Genomic DNA, 19,165 nt, shown 5'->3' on the forward strand with positions numbered 1-19,165 from the left:
GCAAATGGGGCTTACAGATTAGAGACATTTTGTTTTATGGATTTCTTTTTAATTTTCTTTTTATTTATTCTTTGTGTTGTTCATATAATGCATCTCGATCCCATTCATCTCCCCATCCCTTCATATCCGCCCTCTGCCCTTGCAACCCATCCCGAAAATAAAATAACAAAATTTAAGTGAAAAAAAATCTCATCAGAAATTTCGTCCTGGAAGCTTTAGTGTGAAACAGTGAGCCATGCAGTCCACCCTTTATCCATGTATCTTTACCAGTGTTCATTGCAAAGAGTCATCGATTTGACTCAAGGTCTCTGGTTTCTGCTGCACACTCAATACAGGACCCTCACTGGGGCTCCTCTTGGATATCCTGTTGTTGACCTGTGTAGGGACCCTGCAGCTTTGGATCTATAGGACATGACCGGTCCAGTGCTCTAGCAGATCATAGATAGGGTGGATGTTGGAGTGGGCCAACTTGTAACCCTAATTCTGGGCCTGGGTAGTTGTAGAGTTGGTTAGCCCCACAGCTCTTCCCGGTCCTCACCACCAGGGTGAGCTCTCCTGCATTGTTCTGCTGGATAGCTCACCTTTTGCAGCAATGAGAACTCCTACACCTATACCTTCAGGGCCGGCTCTACTGTGTTGCCCAGGTGTGAGGTACTGTAGCTGTTGAGGGCAGGGTCAGCTCTCCCACCTTCCTCAGGTGGCAAGGGGCAGGGGAACAGCATCTATCTCCCCCTACCCATGCCACCATATGGCTGATGAGGTGCAGGGCCAGATCTCCCACGTTCTCATTCTTGGGGCTGATTCACTGGCACCCCAGCTAATAGGGTCAGCTCTACTGTGCTGCCCAGGTGAGGAGCAAAGCCTACTTTCCTGAATGCTGCCGCTGATAAGGGGCAGGGTTAGCTCCCTCACTGCATCAGGCGGCTGGCAGGGGAGAGGGCATCTTTCCCTCTTACCATCACGACAGACAAGGGGGTGTGGCTAGCTAGCCCGCTCTCACGGCCTCCGAGCCAGCTCACCTGTACCCCTGCCAACAGCTCTACTGTGCTGTCCAGGTGAGGAGCAGGGCCTACTTTCCTGAATGCTGCAGCTGGTGAGGGGGAGGGGCAGCTTCCTTGTCTGCCATAGTTGGTGAGCGGCAAGGGGTAAAAGGGGGCATCTTTCCCTTGCCCACAACCCCACGTGACAGAGGAGTAGTGGGTTCAGCTCTCTCATGCTCACAGCTTCGGGGCTGGCTCACCCATGCCACTGCCAAGAGGATTGGCTTCACTGTGCTGCCCAGAGGAGGTGTAGGGCTGGCTTTCCCAAGTGATGCAGCTGGCGAGGGAGCAGGAAGCCCCTGTTGACACCCTCACCCCTGTTAACAGGGTCATCTCCATTTGCTGCCTAGAGGTGCAGTGCCCACTTTCCCCAGTGCTGCAGCTGGTACAGGGGAGGATCAGCTCCCTTGCCAGCTGCAGGTGATGGCTTGAGGCAGGAGGGCATCTTTCCTTCACCCTCACCAGCACACCACAGGTGAGAGGAGTAGTACCCGCTAGGCTACGGCCATGGCTTCAGGGCTGGCTCGCCTTGTGCTGCCCAGTCGAGGTGTAGGACCTGAGTACTTCAGCTGGTGAGGGGCAGGCCAAATCCTCCCTGGTGTTGCTAGCCAGTGAGGACCTGGACCAACTCTGTAGAGCCCTATTCTCTTGGCCTTCAGTGGTATCCAGCGCTATGGAAATCAACACAGACCTTAGCTGCAAGAGGGCCATGAATCCAGATAGAGGCCCTGGCAGCAGCCCAGGCCCAGACATCACCATGGCCCTGGAGCGAACCGCCTATAGATTTCTTAAACACAATAATTTAAACTTAAAACATAACTTTAGGGCTGGGTGTTGGTGGCGCACGCCTTTAATCCCAGCACTCGGGAGGCAGACGTAGGCGGACCTCTGTGAGTTCGAGGCCAGCCTGGTCTCCAGAGCGAGTGCCAGGATAGGCTCCAAAGCTACACAGAGAAACCCTGTCTCGAAAAAACAAAACAAAACAAAACAAACAAAAAAAATCCAAAACAAAACATAACTTTAGCCCTCACAGAACATGGCTCATTAACAAAGTGCTCTCCTAGTATGCGAGGGTTCTGGGTTTAATCATCAATACTGCCAATACCTGCCTCACAACACCCGCCATCCCACCAAAGCAACACAAACAATAACATCTGCAAAATGCATTCACTTTCGCCAAGTAATGCAATATAGTCAGGGAAGGTATATCCCGGCATGCTTGCCATATGGTGTTAGCATTAGGTAGCTAGCCAGATCTTAGCAGGCTTGAAGGTCATGGAGATGTCCTCCTCCCTCATAACTGAGAGCTTACAAAACCAGGAACTGATGGAGCTTTGCGAATGCCCACGCACATCTTTTGAGAGTGCCACACACCCACAGTGCCACAAACTCTCTTCCACATTATACCCTGTGCATATCGTCTTTATTCTTTCTATGGACATCACAAGTACCCCGGAGCTGAAAGTAGACCTGAGCGAAATTCCAGGAACATTAGCACTAAGTCCTGGCTTCTGTCTGTACTCATTATATAAAGATATAAAGATACTGCATACTAGGAGACAGGAACCACAGTGCTACCAAAGGGAGTGCCCATTGCATTCTGAGTCAGTGTAATTTGGAGTCCAAGATGACTGCTGTTCTCACAGTGTGGAAAAAGATATTTATTTCTCCTGAGTAAAAGTAAAAGCTGTTCTCTTGTTCTTTTGAAAAGAACATCTCAAGCTCTTGATTCTGAGAGCTATACAAAATGCTTAAAGCATAACAAAGGGAACAATTAAGTTGGTCATGGTGACTCATGATGAACTTTCCCAAAGATAGTCGTTTAAATTTGATCTTGCCCAATGAGTACAAGTTTGTAAACAAGCTGGGGGGAGTTGTGGGTGGGTAAACCCATAGTCAAAGACAGGAGAAAGCAAGTGATGGTATGAACTAACACATGTGTGGGGAGCTTGTTGGGAGACCTGCAGGAGAAAAGGCTCAGGAAGAGATACTTTGGAGGTAATTTGCGTATCTTTAGAAACATTCCAAATTCCTTGTACTAGTTCCTACCTACAGACAGAGAGTAAACAGAGACCAGAGGCACAGCATGTTCCATAGACTTTAGTTGTGGAGTAGGACCTGCTGGACTGGGGAGACTGCCTGTGGAGGTCAGGTGGGAAACGTCACAGTCATATAGGTTGGAGCTTCTGAACTGGGGGACTAAGTCTTGGAGGATGTGGGGGCGAAAGGAGAGAAAGCATATTCAGGAAATAGTTCTCAGAAATAATTGGAAAGGCTTTGAAAACTGTTTAGATTTACTGATTTCAGATAATAGAGGAGGGGATGTATTCAAAAGTAGCCAAGCTTTTTAATTGGGATTCCTTTTGGAGGTAGAAAAATTTCAAGCCGGGTAAATGGCACATACCTGTAGGCTGAGTTCCTTCAGAGGGAGACAGGGTTGCTTGAGCCCAGAACTTTGAGATTAGCCTGGATAACATAGCAAGACTCTGTCTTGCTTATCAATACACATCTGTAATCCTAGCTCTCAATGACAGAGGTTAGAGGATTATTGAAAGTTTGAGGTCAACGTGTGCTAAATAGCAAGTTATAGACCAGCCAAGATTACACAGTGAGACCCTGTTTCAAAACAAAACACACACACACACACACACACACACACACACACAAACAAAACAAAACCAAAATAACTTCTTTGTGGTGGTTTGAATGAGAACAGCCCCTGTAGGTTGGTATGTTTGTAAACTTGGTCCCTAGTAGGTGGGACTGTTTGAGAACCATTAGAAGTTGTGGACTTCTTGGAGATGTGTCACTGAGGGCAGCCCCTTCCTAGTTACTTACAGATCAGGATGGTAGTTCTAGCTATTCCTGCTGCCATGTCTTTGCTCCACTGTCATGGAGTCTAACCCTCAGAAGCCATAAGTCTAATTAAATGGTTTCTTTTATAAGTTGCCTTGGTCGTGTTGTTTAGTCACAATAATAGATAAGTAACTAATACACCCCAACACAAACAAAACCAAAACAATTAAAAGGAGAGATGAGGGATGGAGGAGAGAGAGAGAGAGAGAGAGAGAGAGAGAGAGAGAGAGAGAGAGAATTTTAATGTATTTCTCTCATGAACCATGGTGTCTTAGAGTTTTTATTGCTGTTAAGAGACACCCTGACCACTGCAACTCTTACAAAGAAAAACATTTAATTGAGGTGATGGCTTACAGTTTCAGAAGTTTAGTCCATTATCTTCAAAGTGGGGAGCATGGCAGTGTACAGGCAGACACAGTGCTGGCTACAGCTTGATCAAAAGCAACAGGAAGTAGGCTGTGACACTGGGAGTAGCTTGAGCATAGGAGAACTCAAAGCCCACCCCACAGTGACACACTTCCTCTAACAAGGCTACACCCACTCCAACAAGGCCAAACCTCGTAATAGTTCACTCCCTTTGGGGGCCATTTTCTTTCAAACTATCACAGATGGCTAACAACTTCTTCTTCTTCTTCTTCTTCTTCTTCTTCTTCTTCTTCTTCTTCTTCTTCTTCTTCTTCTTCTTCTTCTTCTTTTAAGATTTTGTTTATTTATTATGTATACAACATTCTGCTTCCACGTATATCTGCACACCAGAAGAGGGCACCAGATCTCATAATGGATGGTTATGAGCCACCATGTGGTTGCTGGGAATTGAACTCAGGACCTCTGGAAGAGCAGCTGGTGCTCTTAACCTCTGAGCCATCTCTCCAGCCCTGATGGCTAACTTCTTACACCACAAAATTCTCAAAATTTGACTTAGTGGTAGAGTGTTTAATTAACATGTGCCAAGGCCTAGGAACTCAATCTTCAAACTCAACACACAGAAAGACACACAAGGAGATACAGACACGCAAGCAGATACAGTCATATAATCCTCAGAGTCAGATAGGATCTCATTATATATCCTTGGCTGACTTAGAATCTGTAGACCAGATTTGCCTCAAGCACATAGAGATTCACCTTTCTCTACCTGCTAATGCTAGCTGGGATTAAAGGTGTATGCCACCATACCCCACATGAATGACAAACTCAAAAAATACTTTTGGTGACTAATATTTATATTCAAGTTTTTTTGTTTGTTTGTTTGTTTGTTTTTCGAGACAGGGTTTCTCTGTGGCTTCGGAGGCTGTCCTGAAACTAGCTCTTGTAGACCAGGCTGGTCTCAAACTCACAGAGATCCACCTGCCTCTGCCTCCTGAGTGCTGGGATTAAAGGCATGCACCACCAACACCCGGTGATTAATATTTAAAAGGATTAGTTTACTACCCCCCCAACTCTGCCTCTGGAGTGTTGATATCAATGATAAATGCTACCATGCCTGGCTAGATTACTAATTTTAAATGACTGATACAATTGTTCTTTGACTTATAATTATATTATGTCTTAATAAAATCCACTGTGAGAAGAAAACTTGTTTTTGTTTTTGGAGACAGGGTTTCTCTTTATTGCTTTGGAGCCTGTCCTGGAACTCGCTCTGTAGAAAAGGCAGGCCTTGAACTCACAGAAATCTGCCTGCCTCTGCCTCCTGAGTACTGGGATTAAAGGTGTGTGCTACCAAACGCCCAGTAGAAGAAAACATTTTAAGTTGAAAACAGATTTAAGACTTCTAGTCTATTTAGCATTATACATGTCTCAGCAGCATAGAACACTGGAAAGTTTAATCACTCCCTCACCTCTGTGATCAAGTGGTTGGTTGGAAACGTTTCTCATGACCACTGCCTGCATCGTGTGAGACTGTCATACCACACATGGCTAGCTTAGCTAAAGAGCAACATTTAAAAGTAAAGGGCCTAGAGAGATCCTCAGCCAAAGAAGTGCTTGCCACATGTGCACGAGGCCTTGAGTTTGGATCCGTAGCATTCATATGAAAGTTGGGTATGTAACTGGACTCATGGGATTAAAAATGAGTAATAACAAATTATAAGATGTTGACATGAAGTTGGGAGGGAACTGTGATGAAGAGGTTCTGGGGAGCAGGGGAGGGGAAGCTAGGGTGAATATGATCAAGATTTATGTATGAAGTATTCAAAGGAGAAAAAACAAAGCAAAACAAAGCTAGGTGTGTTGGTGTGCAGCTGTAACCCCAGCTCTGTGATGGAGTAGAGACAGGCAGATCCCTGGCGCCCACTGGCTAGCCAGTTTAACTGAATTAGTGATGTCTAGGTATAGTGAGAGACCTTGCCTTAAAAATGAAGAGCAACTGAGGAAGATACCTGATACCGCCCTCTGGCCTTCTTATGCACACACTTAGAGGCACAGCCCTATGCATATGTACATATGTTGCAAATTTCCAAAGTCAGCATCTGTTTTACTATGTGCCTATTGCTGTTGCACTACTGTAAAATACAAAAGTAAACATATTTATGTTGAACCATTGCAAACCAGGTACTGCTGATACATGAGAGCAGGAAAGAAATTGTATTAATTTCCTGGGGCTGTCATAACAAACTACCATGAACTGAGTGGTTAAAACAGTGAAATGTACTATGGACCGATGATCCCACTATTGACTATATTGCTATCTATCTTGTGTTTATTCCTAGAATGGCGCCTGTTACATATGATTTACTTAATATTTTAATTAAATCCTAACACTCAGGAGGCAGAGGCAGGTGAATCTCTGTGAGTTTGAGGCCAACCTGGTCTACAAAGCTACACAGAGAAACCCTTTCTCATCCCCTAACCCCCCCAAAAAAACCAAAAACAAAAAACCCAAAAAAACCCCAAACAAACAAGCAAACTTACAAACAAAAAAACCAAAAGAAGTACTGCTATTGTCTATGCTGTTTGCTTTCGGCATTCTTTAGGGATGCACTAATATTTCCTGGGGATAATGATGTGAATTTGTGTGGCTACAGTGAAGGATGGTAGTACAAAGCAAACAGCTTTGAATTTGGCACTACAACCTGGTTCGTGGGGGCGTTGTTCACTAGCTCCTTTGCTTGAAGCAGGCAACCACCCACCCTCTCTCGCACTCCTTCTAATTTCAGCTGCCTTGAAGCCATTCCCTCCCACTACTTCTTAGTACTAAGGGTTTCTGTTTTCTGGTGGTTAAAGATCTCTGCTTCGTGTCCTCTTCCTTTTATTTCAGAAATTGCTATTTGTGTTTTGGTGAAAGACCCAAGAACAAGAAACAGAGCACAGAGAAAAACTAGATTAGGGACTGTGTGTATGGAAACAGGTTTAGTGTTGCTGAAGCAGGAGGTGGGAAGAGGCAATGCAGAGACCTGTTTGGACATTAATCATGTTCATAGGATCTGGCATAGTACCTGGCGTCAAGCAAATGCTTCGCCATTATTCGTTGAAAGCCAAGTCATTTTTATTGATTTTTATGCCATATTTTGCAAAAATTATTTGTTTGCTCACAATCAGAACAAACCATATAGGAAGAAGCAAAAATCAGAACCAGGGAAAATATAAATAATGATGAGTAAATAAGTTAAGAGGTGAATTAAAAAAAAAAAACGACCCAGTTATTCTAAAAACCAGCTTTACCAGGCATAGTCTAATCTGCAGTTTTCTTTTATTAAAAAGTTTTTATTGGCATGTGGCTGGAGAGATGACTCTATGTGGTTAAGAGTGTTTACTGCTGTTGTAGAGACCCTGAGTTCAAATTTCCAGCATCCACGTTGGGCAGCTCACAGCTATTGTAATTCCAATTCTAGGAGGATCTGGTGCCTCTGGCTTCTGCAGTACCAGCACTCATGTGCATACACACAGACAGATGCACATACATAATTAAAAACAATAAATCTTAGTTTTTCTATTACATTATTCTGTGAGTGTGCCAACAGTATGCGTATAGAGGCCAGAGGACAGCTTCTGAGAGTTCATTCTCTTCTACCATGTGAATCCCAGGGAGCCTTCTTGCTAGTCCATACTCTGTCACTTTCTTTTCTTTTCTTTTCTTTTCTTTTCTTTTCTTTCCTTTCCTTTCTTTCTTTTTTTCTTTTTCTTTTTTTTTTCTGAGACAGGGTTTCTCTGTGTAGCTTTGGAGCCTATGCTGGCACTCGCTCTGTAGACCAGGCTGGCCTCGAACTCACAGAGATCTGCCTGCCTCTACCTCCCAAGTGCTGGGATTAAAGGTGTGTGCCACCAATGCCCGGCTCTGTCACTTTCAAATTCACCTTTTTACACAAAGTTCACAGTAAATTTCAGCATACCAAAGAACTCTGTATATCCTCCTCAGTTTCGTCTAAGGGCAATATCTTTCCTAACTACAGTGTCATCATAAAATAAGGAAGCCAGCCTTGTTGGAATATGGTATAGTTCTTTCTTATTTTATCATGGACTTGAGAGCTAGGAAATTGAAGCCAGGTCCTCTGCAATATCAGTGTGCACTCTTAATCATTGAGCCATCTCTTCAGCCCCATAATAATAAAAAAATTTTTAATAAAAATTTGCAGAGTAAACTCTGCATCAGTAAAGTTGGTTTTTAGAACAACCGAGGGTTTTTAAATCCATCTCTTATTTGCATGTCCTTATTTATACTTTACTGGTCCCACCCCAGCCAGGATGCCGAACTGTCTCTCCAAATATCTTTTTGTGCTTCCTCTCTGCAGTCACAGCTGTCCTCCCCTCCCACCACCCTCATCCTGGCAGCCACTAGCTGGATTAGTTTGTTTTCCATCGCTGGAATTTGTCATATGAAGAATGCTGTATGAATAGATCATATAGATAGGACTATGTTTATGTCTCTTGGCTTATTTTTCACCTAGCATAATGCTTCCCAGAGCTATGTTTTTCAGAACTGGATTTATTTTTTATTATCATTTAGTATTCCACAAAATAGAATTTACCACAGTTTGTTTAAATATGCACAGAATAATGGTTGTTGCCAGGTTTTGGTGATTAAAAATAAAGCCATGGTACATGTAAACAGATGTTTATATGGAGGTAATTTACTTCTCCAGTATTTGTACCCAGGGATATAATTTCTGACTTGTGTAGTATACATTTTTTTTTTGTGTGTGTGTGTTACTTTGAGACAGGTTCTGTAGGTGTAGTACCGGTCAGACTCAAGCTTCCTGTCAGATCAGTCTAGCCTTGAACTTTTGATCCTCCTGTCTCAGGCTACCAAATAATTGGGATCAGTATGTTTAGCATTATAAGAAATTATCTAACTGTGGTCATTCTTTTATGTTCCTTACCTCAACAATCCAGTTGTTCTATATCTTTGGCAGTCTCTGGTATTGCATTTGTTTTCTTTTTTGGTGTTTTGAGACAGGATTTCTCTGTGCAGCCTGACTGTCCTGGAACTCACTCTGTAGACCAGACTGGCTTCGAACTTGAAGAAATCCACCTACCTCTGCCTCCCAAGTGCTGGGATTAAAGGAGCATGCTATCACTGCCTGGCTGCATTTATTTATTTTCCTTCTCTCCCTCCCTCCCTCCCTCCCTCCCTCCCTCCCTCCCTCCCTCCCTCCCTCCTTTCTTTCTTTCTTTCTTTCTTTCTTTCTTTCTTTCTTTCTTTCGTGTATGGGTATGCATGTAGAGGCCAGAGGTGACCCTTGGGTTTCTTCCCCTATGACCCTTCATCTTGTCTTTTGAGAAAGGTCCCTTTACTGAACTTGCACTGCACTATTTCTCTGCTAGATTTGCTTGCCTGTGAACTCTGGGGCTGCTTGTAGCTGTTCCCCAGTACTGGGGTTTAAGGCATGGGTCACCAAACCCATTTTTTTTGTGGGTGTTGGAGATCTGAACTGAGGTTCCTCATGTTTGTGAAGCAGACACTACTCACAGAGCTATTCCCTCAGTCTGTTCATTTTTATTTTTACTGCTATAATAGGTGTGTATGTGTGTTTTGTTATTATTACCTTGTGATCTTATTTGCATTTCTTTAGTAGCAAGTGATATTTATATCTTTCATTATTTCTTAATATCCCCCCTGAATTTTTTCCTTTTAAACAATAAAAATCATCTGAGGTCACCTTTTATTTCTTGTGCTTACTATGTAACATCCTTTTTTTTTTTTTTTTTTTTTTCTCCCTGCAGCATCTCACAGGAGAGCATGTGGTCAGGAAGAAACCCTCCCACCCTCAGGTCTCTGTTCTTTCTTGTAGGAAACTTGAGGTCCTTGTAATCATAGCACTAGGGAATAAAAAAAAATATGGAACATGCAGGGCTGTCTCTTCAAAGGGAGAGCTGTCTGACCTGCTTTCTGCCCAGGTGGCTTGGAACAGAAGTGGTTAATAGTCTGGTGACCTTTGCCCTATCTGTATGACCCAGGCCACACCAGATCCTCCCCCAGACCCTTACGATGTCATATGTACCTATAGAACCCATCTTTATGGAAGATGCCACATGTACTTTACAAAGTGTCCTGGTGGAGTCATACTTTAAGCTTTGCTGTGCACCTGAGACTGAGTTATTATCACAAGAAAGCCTTTTCCAAATTGTGCTGTACTTAAATATGCCTAAAATAAACTTCCCAGTGTCAGATTCTCTAATTTTGAACCAACACTGGCTACAGAGTCATGTAGAACCAGACTTCTTCCTTTCTGCACTTGGATGACACTCTGTTGGCTATAGTGGCTGCAGACCACCCCACGCCTTCTGAAACTCCCTCCCCCATTCTATATCTCTTGTCTTTTTTGAAGCCCTCTATCCCCAGCTCTCTGTCCTTTCTGATTTCTCATCGTTAGACACAAAAGGTGCTATTGTTTAGGACTATCTGGGTCTCATCAAGGTAAGTGATAGCATCAGGAGTTGGGCCTCCTGTGACAAAGCCTAGGCACGATTTCAAGCTGTCTTCCTGCAGCAAACACGAACACTTCAGCTTCCTGGAATCATGAAGATAAGGGATCCAAAGGCATCTTGTATTGTTACTGCCTGGGATCGTAGGTAGAGAAGTAAGGTAGACCAACTAGTTAAACAAATTTTCATGTTTTTCTTTTTTAGTAATATTTTTTCACTTGTGAGTTTTGACTTTTGTTGTTGGAGATTTTGTTGTTGTTGTTCTGGAGACAGGGTCTTAGTTTAGGCTGCCTTCATACTTACTCTGTAACTCAAGCTGCCTTTAAACTCCTACTCCTCCTTCCTCTGCCTCTCGCATTGTAGGATTGTAGGCATGTGCTGGCAAGTGCAGTTAGTTGGTAACATTTTCAAATATGTACACAATGGTACCTCGGTCAGTTTCACCCCCATTCTCCCTTGTCTTCTTTTGCCTCCTCTTTATTTCAAAGCACAGCCGGGTGAAACACAGGCCAGAGCTAGGTTAAGAACCCAGCCAGCGCGGCCAGAACAAAGAGAGAGCTCCCGTCCCCACGTGCAGTCCCTTCAGAAGCCCCTTTACGTCATTCCGGCTTTCCTTCACCCCGCCCTTATGGGCGAGTCCCCAGGTCCACCTGGTACCTGCCCCAGGACTATTGGGCGGGGCTAGGGTGACTCCCTACAAAGGGGTTCCTACATAAAGTACTGGTCAGAGAGAGAATCCAAGAATAGAAGTTGAAGGCCCAAACATGTGATGTTGATGATGCCTTCCAAGGCTCTGCTGCAGGTCACGTCCACTGCTGGGGACTTTATTATCCCCTTGAAGGCAGCTCAGGAAGACAAGTATCTCTAGAATCTTTCACGCAGATGCCCTTGACATGAACCTGTTAGAACTTACTTCGCATGATATCTGTGTCCCAGCCTTTCTGGACTCTCATAGTCAAGGGTTGAGCTGTAAATAGAGCATCACTCAGATATGGGTTGTATGATTGTCAGAAAGGATGAGAATAGGAGAGGACAGACTTTCCATCATATGGAAAGCCCAGAATCCGCTGGTGTAGTTTTTATCTTGAGTCTTACAGCCCCAAAACTTTTGGAGGGAATGGGGCTCCCACTCAGCAGTGACTCCTCTGTTCCTTTGCTCCTCTTCACCTCAGCTTTGCCCTGGAAACTTCAGCCCAGAGTTGACCCCTCTGGGCTCCCCTCTGAGCCTCCATGCCAGTTGAGTCACCTACCGTTTTCCATGTCAAAATGAAGGATGGCTTGATCATCCAAACAGGGAAGAACTGCACTGATCCATCTTGAGACCTCACTGTGAGGCTGTAAGAAGTAGGACCCAGTGGTGCATGTGGTATGTCCAGGAGTAGCAGGACATGGGACAGTCCCACAGCAGCCCATCAGCAGGGTGAGGTAGGGAAGCTGACCCTCAACTTCGGAGTTGCATCTCCTATCTTGTTATTGCCAAGAGCTGTCTAAGGGTTGGAGGTAGCTTGATGGAGACAGCACAGATGAATCATGGTTTACTTGGCTCCTTAAAAGGCTCATAGTGGCCAGGCATTGGTGGTGTATGCCTTTAATCCCAGCCCTTGGGAGGCAGAGACAGGTGAATCTCTGTGAGTTTGAGACCAGCTTGGTCTACAAGAGCTAGTTCCAGGACAGCCTCCAAAAGCCACAGAGAAACCCTGTCTCAAAAAAAAACCAAAAAAAAAAAAAAAAAAAAGGCTCATAGTGTCAGGGCAAGGTTCAAAATGGGAATGTGTTAAATATTTTATTCTATTATTTATAAATAGAAATTTAATTAAAAATAATATTTGATATTTAATAGTTTGATACATGTTTTGATAATATTCACGAATCCTCCCAGATTATTTATCTTTGTGTGCGAGTGTATGGTGTATGCATGTGACATATGTGCACATGTGTGCAGGTATGTGCAGGCATGCAAGAGTTTGGAGGCCAGAAAAGGATGTCTGGTGTCCTGCTCTATAGGAACAGGTTCCCTCACTGAACATGGAACTAAACTGGCAGCGAGAAAGCCACAGAGATCTTCCTGTCTCAGGTAACAAGTTTGTGAGCAGCCATGTCCAACTTTTCCTGTGTGTACTGAGGATTTGAACTCAGGTCCTCCTGCATGAGCAGTAAGTACTCTTATCAGCTGAACTCCTTAAGTCTTTATATATGTTAGTTAACCTAAGTCCTATGGAAAATTTTCATTACTTACTCTCAACAACTTATAATTTCCTGACTTTAAAAAAAAAGATTTATTTATTATGCATACAACATTCTGCCTTCATGTATGCCTGAGTGCCAGAAGAGGGCACCAGATCTCATTTAGATGGTTGTGAGCCACCATGTGGTTGCTGGGAATTGAACTCAAGACCTCTGGAAGAACAGCCAGTGCCTCTGAGCCATCTCCCTAGCCCTCCTGATGGTTTTCTAATATAAAATTTTTACTTAAATTAGAAACAATCTTATTTTACATATCAATCCCAGTTCCCTCTCTCTCCCATCCTTCCATGCCCCATGCCACTCCCCATCCACTCACCAGGGAGGGTGAGGCTTCCCATGAGAGATCATCAAGTCATTTGGGGCAGGGCCTAGGCCCTCCCCTGTGTATCTAGGCTGAGAGAGTATCCCTCCATGAGGAATGGGCTCCCAAATTCCATTTGTGCAATAGGGATAAATACTGGTTCCATAGCTGGATGTTGGTGGCGCATGCCTTTAATCCCAGCACTCAGGAAGCAGAGGCAGGTGGATCTCTGTGAGTTTGAGACCAGCCTGGTCTACAAGGGCTAGTTCCAGGACAGGCTCCAAAGCCACAGAGAAACCCTGTCTTGAAAAACAAAACAAAGCAAAACAAAACAAAACAAAACAAACAAAAATACTGGTTCCACTCTCAGAGGCCCCATAGATTGCCAAGGTCTCCTAACTGACACCCACGTTCAGGGGGCTTCATTTGGTTCTATGCTGGTTCCCCAGCTGTCAGACTGGGGTCTGTAACCTCCCACTTGCTCAGGGCAGCTGTTTCTGTGGGTTTCCCCAGCATGGTCTTGATCCCTTTGCTCATCACTCCTCCCTCTCTATATCTGGATTCCGGGAGTTTGGCTCAGTGCTTAGCTGTGGGTCTCTGCTTCTGCTTTTATCAGCTACTGGATGAAGGCTCTAGGATGGCACTTAAAGTAGTCATCAATCTCATTTGTGATGGGGGAGGGGAGGTGGTTGGGAGGATCACTCATTCTTCCCACATGACATTCCCTTCCTGAGGATGAACATTCATTCTCTCTAAATTGGGTGGAAAGGTGAAGAAACATATTGGATAGGTAAATTTTGGAGGGAGAAAATGAGGCATTCTTCTTCAGGCACTCAGGTAGTATGGGCTCTTGCCTATGTCTCCAGGCACTAAGTCGTAGAGGGCTTGACTCCACATTGGAAAGTCTGTGATGCCCGAGCACTGCTCATGCCTGGGGAGTCTTGTCAGTGTCTGTGTTGGAAGCTTATGCTGCTCTCCCACCTCTGAACAGCATCCTCAGACTCCAACTGTACTTTATTGTCTCCATCATCATTGCCTAGAAGGAAGGAAGGAAGGAAGGAAGGGGAGTGACTTTTGGAGAATTTCAGTATTGTCACTGCTCTTTATCTCAAAAATTTGAGGGGGTTTACTTCAAGTTTTTCCTAGAAAAAAAAATGTGCCTCGTCACTCGTAAGATTTACACTAGGTGGCAGTCACACTCTGTCACAATCAATCCCATAGTTTACTAAAGAATAAAAAGGCCCACTGTGATCGGTTCTACGCAATGAAGCAATTGTCATCCCCACTTTCTATGCTGTTGTATAATGCTGGGGTCAGAAGTCATACTATTTAGGTAGTTATGTACATGTTGGTTTCCTCCATTGTAGTTGGAAGAATCTGCAATACTGAACCAAAGGTATTGGGAGGAGCAGTTCTGTGAGACAAGGAAGCTACTGTACAATCATTGGCAGGCAGATGTAACCATACAGAATCATTCTCCCCAATTTTCAGACAACGAGTCTACACTGAATGAGCTTAGGGGAGGACCTGAAATCCACCTGATAGGAAGTAGAAGTTTCTCAAGCACATGCTCTGTCTGAATTGCTGCAGGAAATTGCCCAACTGAGCACTATTTTTTCTAAGAGAATGAAAGGATGAAAGGAGGTCTCACCCCTTCACCCTATCTAGGAAGATGTGATGACACATGTAAGTGTTAGAAGGACTGCCACTTATACAGACTTCAGTTCTGCAGCTATTGGACCCTGAGCCAGTTGGTAAGCTGTAGATGATGCATCCCAAGCAGAGTTAGAGCAGGATCGATTCTCTAACATTCAGAACAGAAGGGAAATGATGCAGTTGATGAAATAGAGATCCTCTGTGATTAGAAATTCTCTCTCATTTGCTTAGTTATGTTCTCATTATGACAGCATCAGCATCAGTGGCATCAGCATCAGCAGCACCAGCATCAGCAGCATCAGTATCAGCATCAGCAGTAGCATCAGCAGTAGCACCACCACCATCGAAGCATCATCAGCATCAACATCAAACAACATTATGCTAATTATATGTAACTGTCACTTGCCAACCTGTGTTTGGAGCAGTGTTGCTAGGTGGACTGCTGCCACAGTCTTGGCACTAAGATAGCCACTTGGTTGCACATACTAGTAATGTGTCCTGGGGCAAATTACTGAACTTAAGTGGTTTTGGTTTCCTGTCTGTACATGGGGATAGTTAAAGCATGTATTTCATGGAGTTGTTTGATATTCATGAGTTAGTCTATGCAGTTTACAGCAAGTACCAAGTGAGAATAGTAATTAAAATGAGAAAACAGGACCTACAGAATGTGCGTAACTTGCTTAAAGTTGTGGAAGTAATGATAGGGTTAGGGCTTAAACCTAGACAGGTTACCTATAGAGTTCATTATATTCCTAACCACTAATCGGGACCCACTAGACAACTGAGATCCATTTTTTAGTAGAGAAGTAAGCAGGCATGATAGTAGGAAGAAACAGTTCATTCCTTCATTCATTTATTCATTCATTCATTCAGTTTCTGAGCTCAGTTGCTATTCTATATAGTTTATAAAATTAACTCAGTTTTGTTAAGCTAACTGCCCCAATTTAGTACTGAGGTAGAATTATGCTAATCAACTATGCAGCATGTTCATTGTTTTATTGTTTTATTGAAATTATTCCACTTCATTTCACAAACAAGAATCATTTTTCTGCACATGGACTCACCATGTGGTCAACATGATAAAGTGAATGGGACCATCTTTATATATTTTTCATTATTAATTACCAAAGAATCACCTGAAAGTCCAAATACTAAGATTTTTCTCAACCCTCCCCCCTTGCTTTTTTGAAACAGAGTCTTGCTGTACAACCCAGGATAGGGTAGTATTGAGTTTATGATTCCCACTCAGCCTCTTGAGGGCTGGGGTTAGAGATCTGCTTTGTTTACTCTTTTGTTTGCTACTCAGTGGTAGGGCAATGATGCTTTTTTTTTTTCTCCACAAATGAAATTGGTCCTGTTGACATAAGTATCTAATTCTCTATAGACCCTAGAACCTACAGTGTTTATCTAGTTGAAAATTTACTTCTGTTTGGTTAATTGTAGGTTGAAGTAAAGTATGTGATGTATAAGGGCATTGTGCTTTGTGTAAGTTTCAACCCCCCCTTTTCGTCTCCTCTTTTTCTTCTTCATCTTCTTCTTTTTGAGACAAAAAACTCACTATGTAGCCTTGACTGGCCTGAAACTCACTCTGTAGACCAGGCTGAACTCAAAACTCAAACAGATCTGCCTGCCTCTACCTTCAGTGTTAAGGAATTAAAGGCATGTACAATCATACCAGGCAAGTTTCAGTTTCTTAATTGACTCCCTGAAACAAACAGGGAGTTTATATACCCAGGAACCTAGTGGTCTCGTGGGACCTGAAGATCATATTAGCTCGAGTTTTAAACTGAGAAAATATGACCCAGTAGTCATGTTGTTGATTTTCAGGCAAAGAAGTCTTGGGGATTTCCTTTCCCATATCTTTATTTTCTGTTAGTCTGAGGTCAACAGGAGTTGACTGTAATTTACAAATGTGCTTCCTTCAGCATCAGTTGTTCTAAGCAAGGATTTTGAACATCCGTTCCTCATAGGTCCTGTGGGATGACTAAGCCTCAATGGGCCTCACAGCCAGTTTAGATGGATAGTAAGAGCATGTGCAGTAGATATTTCCTGACAGCTGGCCTGGGTCTGCCATAGGGCCTTGACAACAGCAGCCAAGTCTGATGAGAGATGACATGGACCTATGGACAGTGACCATATCATCTCAGAAGATGCCAGCTCAGAGGATCCACCCCCTGGGGCAGGGTGGGAAGTATATAAGGCTTACCCCTTCCTGAAATAAAGTGAGCTTGTTGTTTCACTTTGTCCCTGGTGCCTGTGTCATTGGTGTCCCATCCACAGGGACCGTGCAACATGGTCCTTCCCGTTTTCTCTCCAACACAGAAGGATTTGCTGTGTATGCTTCACTACCAGCTAAAAGAAAATGACAAAGTGATTGTATAGCTGTATAGCATCATTTCTTAGGTAAAACAGTGGCTATTTTGTGCTCTCAATAGAAAGTAGTGCTGTTTATATCCCAGCTAATTAACAAGTTCACCTTCTCGAATAGAAGTTCATCTGGTAATTAATGTCTGGGGTAATTTCAAGATACAGTTAAACCCTGACATTTCCTCCACACATTCATTGAAACATGAAAACCTTGAAAAGAGTCTTATATCTCCTAATGGCAGGTGGTAGGGATCTGGGATTGATGAGGCGGTGACTGATGAGCCAGACTGGCATGCTCTGAGTCACTCTGCCTCCTGGCTCCAGGTGTGTGAGGTCTTCATCTGATATTGCACTGGTGCTGAGGCTGTCCTAGCCCTGATGATGGGGAAGCATTTCTTGAGCTAGAGCGTGCTCCTGGGACAAAGTGTTTGCTGCCTTCTGGTAAAGGTACCAGAATCCCTATAGCAAACATGACTTAATTGAAGAAATAGTGCATGGGGAGATGACCCCTGACCAGAAGCTTCTGTCCCATAGACTCTTGACCAAGACCAACAGGATGGCACGCTGGGCAGAGTGACTGTTTCCTGCCAACATTGCTCACTTGGTGTGCATTCTGGAGTACTCTATTGCAGACCCACAAAATCATACCATCGTCACCTTTACCTGGAACAGCCACCACACCCAGCTGGTGGTGGTGGAAGAATGACGTGTTTGTCATGTGTACTCTTGACATCGCTGGCAGGATTGAAATCCATTGGGAAGCCTGGGTCTTTACCTCATTTGTAATTTGGCCTTGCCCTATTCAAAATCAATGCGATGAAGACAATGAAGGGCTTTGAGTACATCTTGGCCAAGCTACAAGGTGAGGGCCATTCCAAAACACTTGTTGAGACAGCCAAAGAGGCCAAAGAGAAAGAAAAGGAGACGGCAAGCTAACTACAGGGAAGGTCAAGGCCATAGCCAACAAAGCTACCACCAAGCAGCAGCAGCAATAGCAGCAGCAGCAGTGGGGTGGCAGCAGGGGCGGAGACTATGGTAGCAGCTTCCTATATAGCCTGCCAGCCAATCCTTTCCCTTCTCCCCATTGTGCTTGATTATCAAAAATCAATCTCCAGCCCTCTCTGCTGTCTGGGTAGTGGGTTCAGTATCTACAGTACACCAGATGCAGTGTCTACCCCGAGCCCACCTTGCTTATTACCCCATTGGGCAGCTGATGACAGAGCAGAGAGGTGCAGTGACTTTCCCAAGGTCACTCTTGCAGTACATAGGTGAAGTGGTAATATAAGATAGGCTGTATGCTCGCCGGCCGTTGGTGGTGCATGCCTTTAATCCCAGCACTCGGGAGGCAGAGGCAGGCAGATCTCTGTGAGTTCGAGGCCAGCCTGGTCTACAGAGTGAGTGCCAGGATAGACTCCAAAGCTACACAGAGAAACCCTGCCTTGAAAAACCAAAAAAAAAAGATAGGCTGTATGCTTAACATGATCCACTGATGTGTCCCAAGTACCCTGAACAATATTTAGCACAGAACTGGCATTCGATTAACACTTGATTTGGTTGCCCCTCCCCAAAGAAAACATTGAACTCTCTCTCTCTATATATATATATATGAAAAATACTATATTTTTCATATAATTAGAAGGAAATGAATAAAACTGTTTAAGATTTGAAAATGGAAACAGAAGCAATGAAGAACACACAAACTGAGGCAAATATGGAAATGGAAAATCTAGGTAAGTGAACATGAACTATAGACGAAAAGCATCAGCAACAAAATATAAGAGATGGAAGAGTGATTGGGCTTATGGCTCAGTGGTTAATTAAGAGCACTGGCTGCTCTTTCAGA

At 43.9% G+C, this 19,165-nt stretch overlaps 1 pseudogene; it reads left to right on the plus strand.

Moving 5' to 3' along the window:
- Positions 1–1,547: 1,547 nt before the first annotated feature.
- LOC100750687 lies at positions 1,548–18,416 on the plus strand (annotated as a pseudogene).
- Positions 18,417–19,165: the final 749 nt, after the last annotated feature.

This window comes from Cricetulus griseus, chromosome 6 (genome assembly GCF_003668045.3).
Source record: "Cricetulus griseus strain 17A/GY chromosome 6, alternate assembly CriGri-PICRH-1.0, whole genome shotgun sequence".
In the NCBI taxonomy this organism is placed as follows: domain Eukaryota; kingdom Metazoa; phylum Chordata; class Mammalia; order Rodentia; family Cricetidae; genus Cricetulus; species Cricetulus griseus.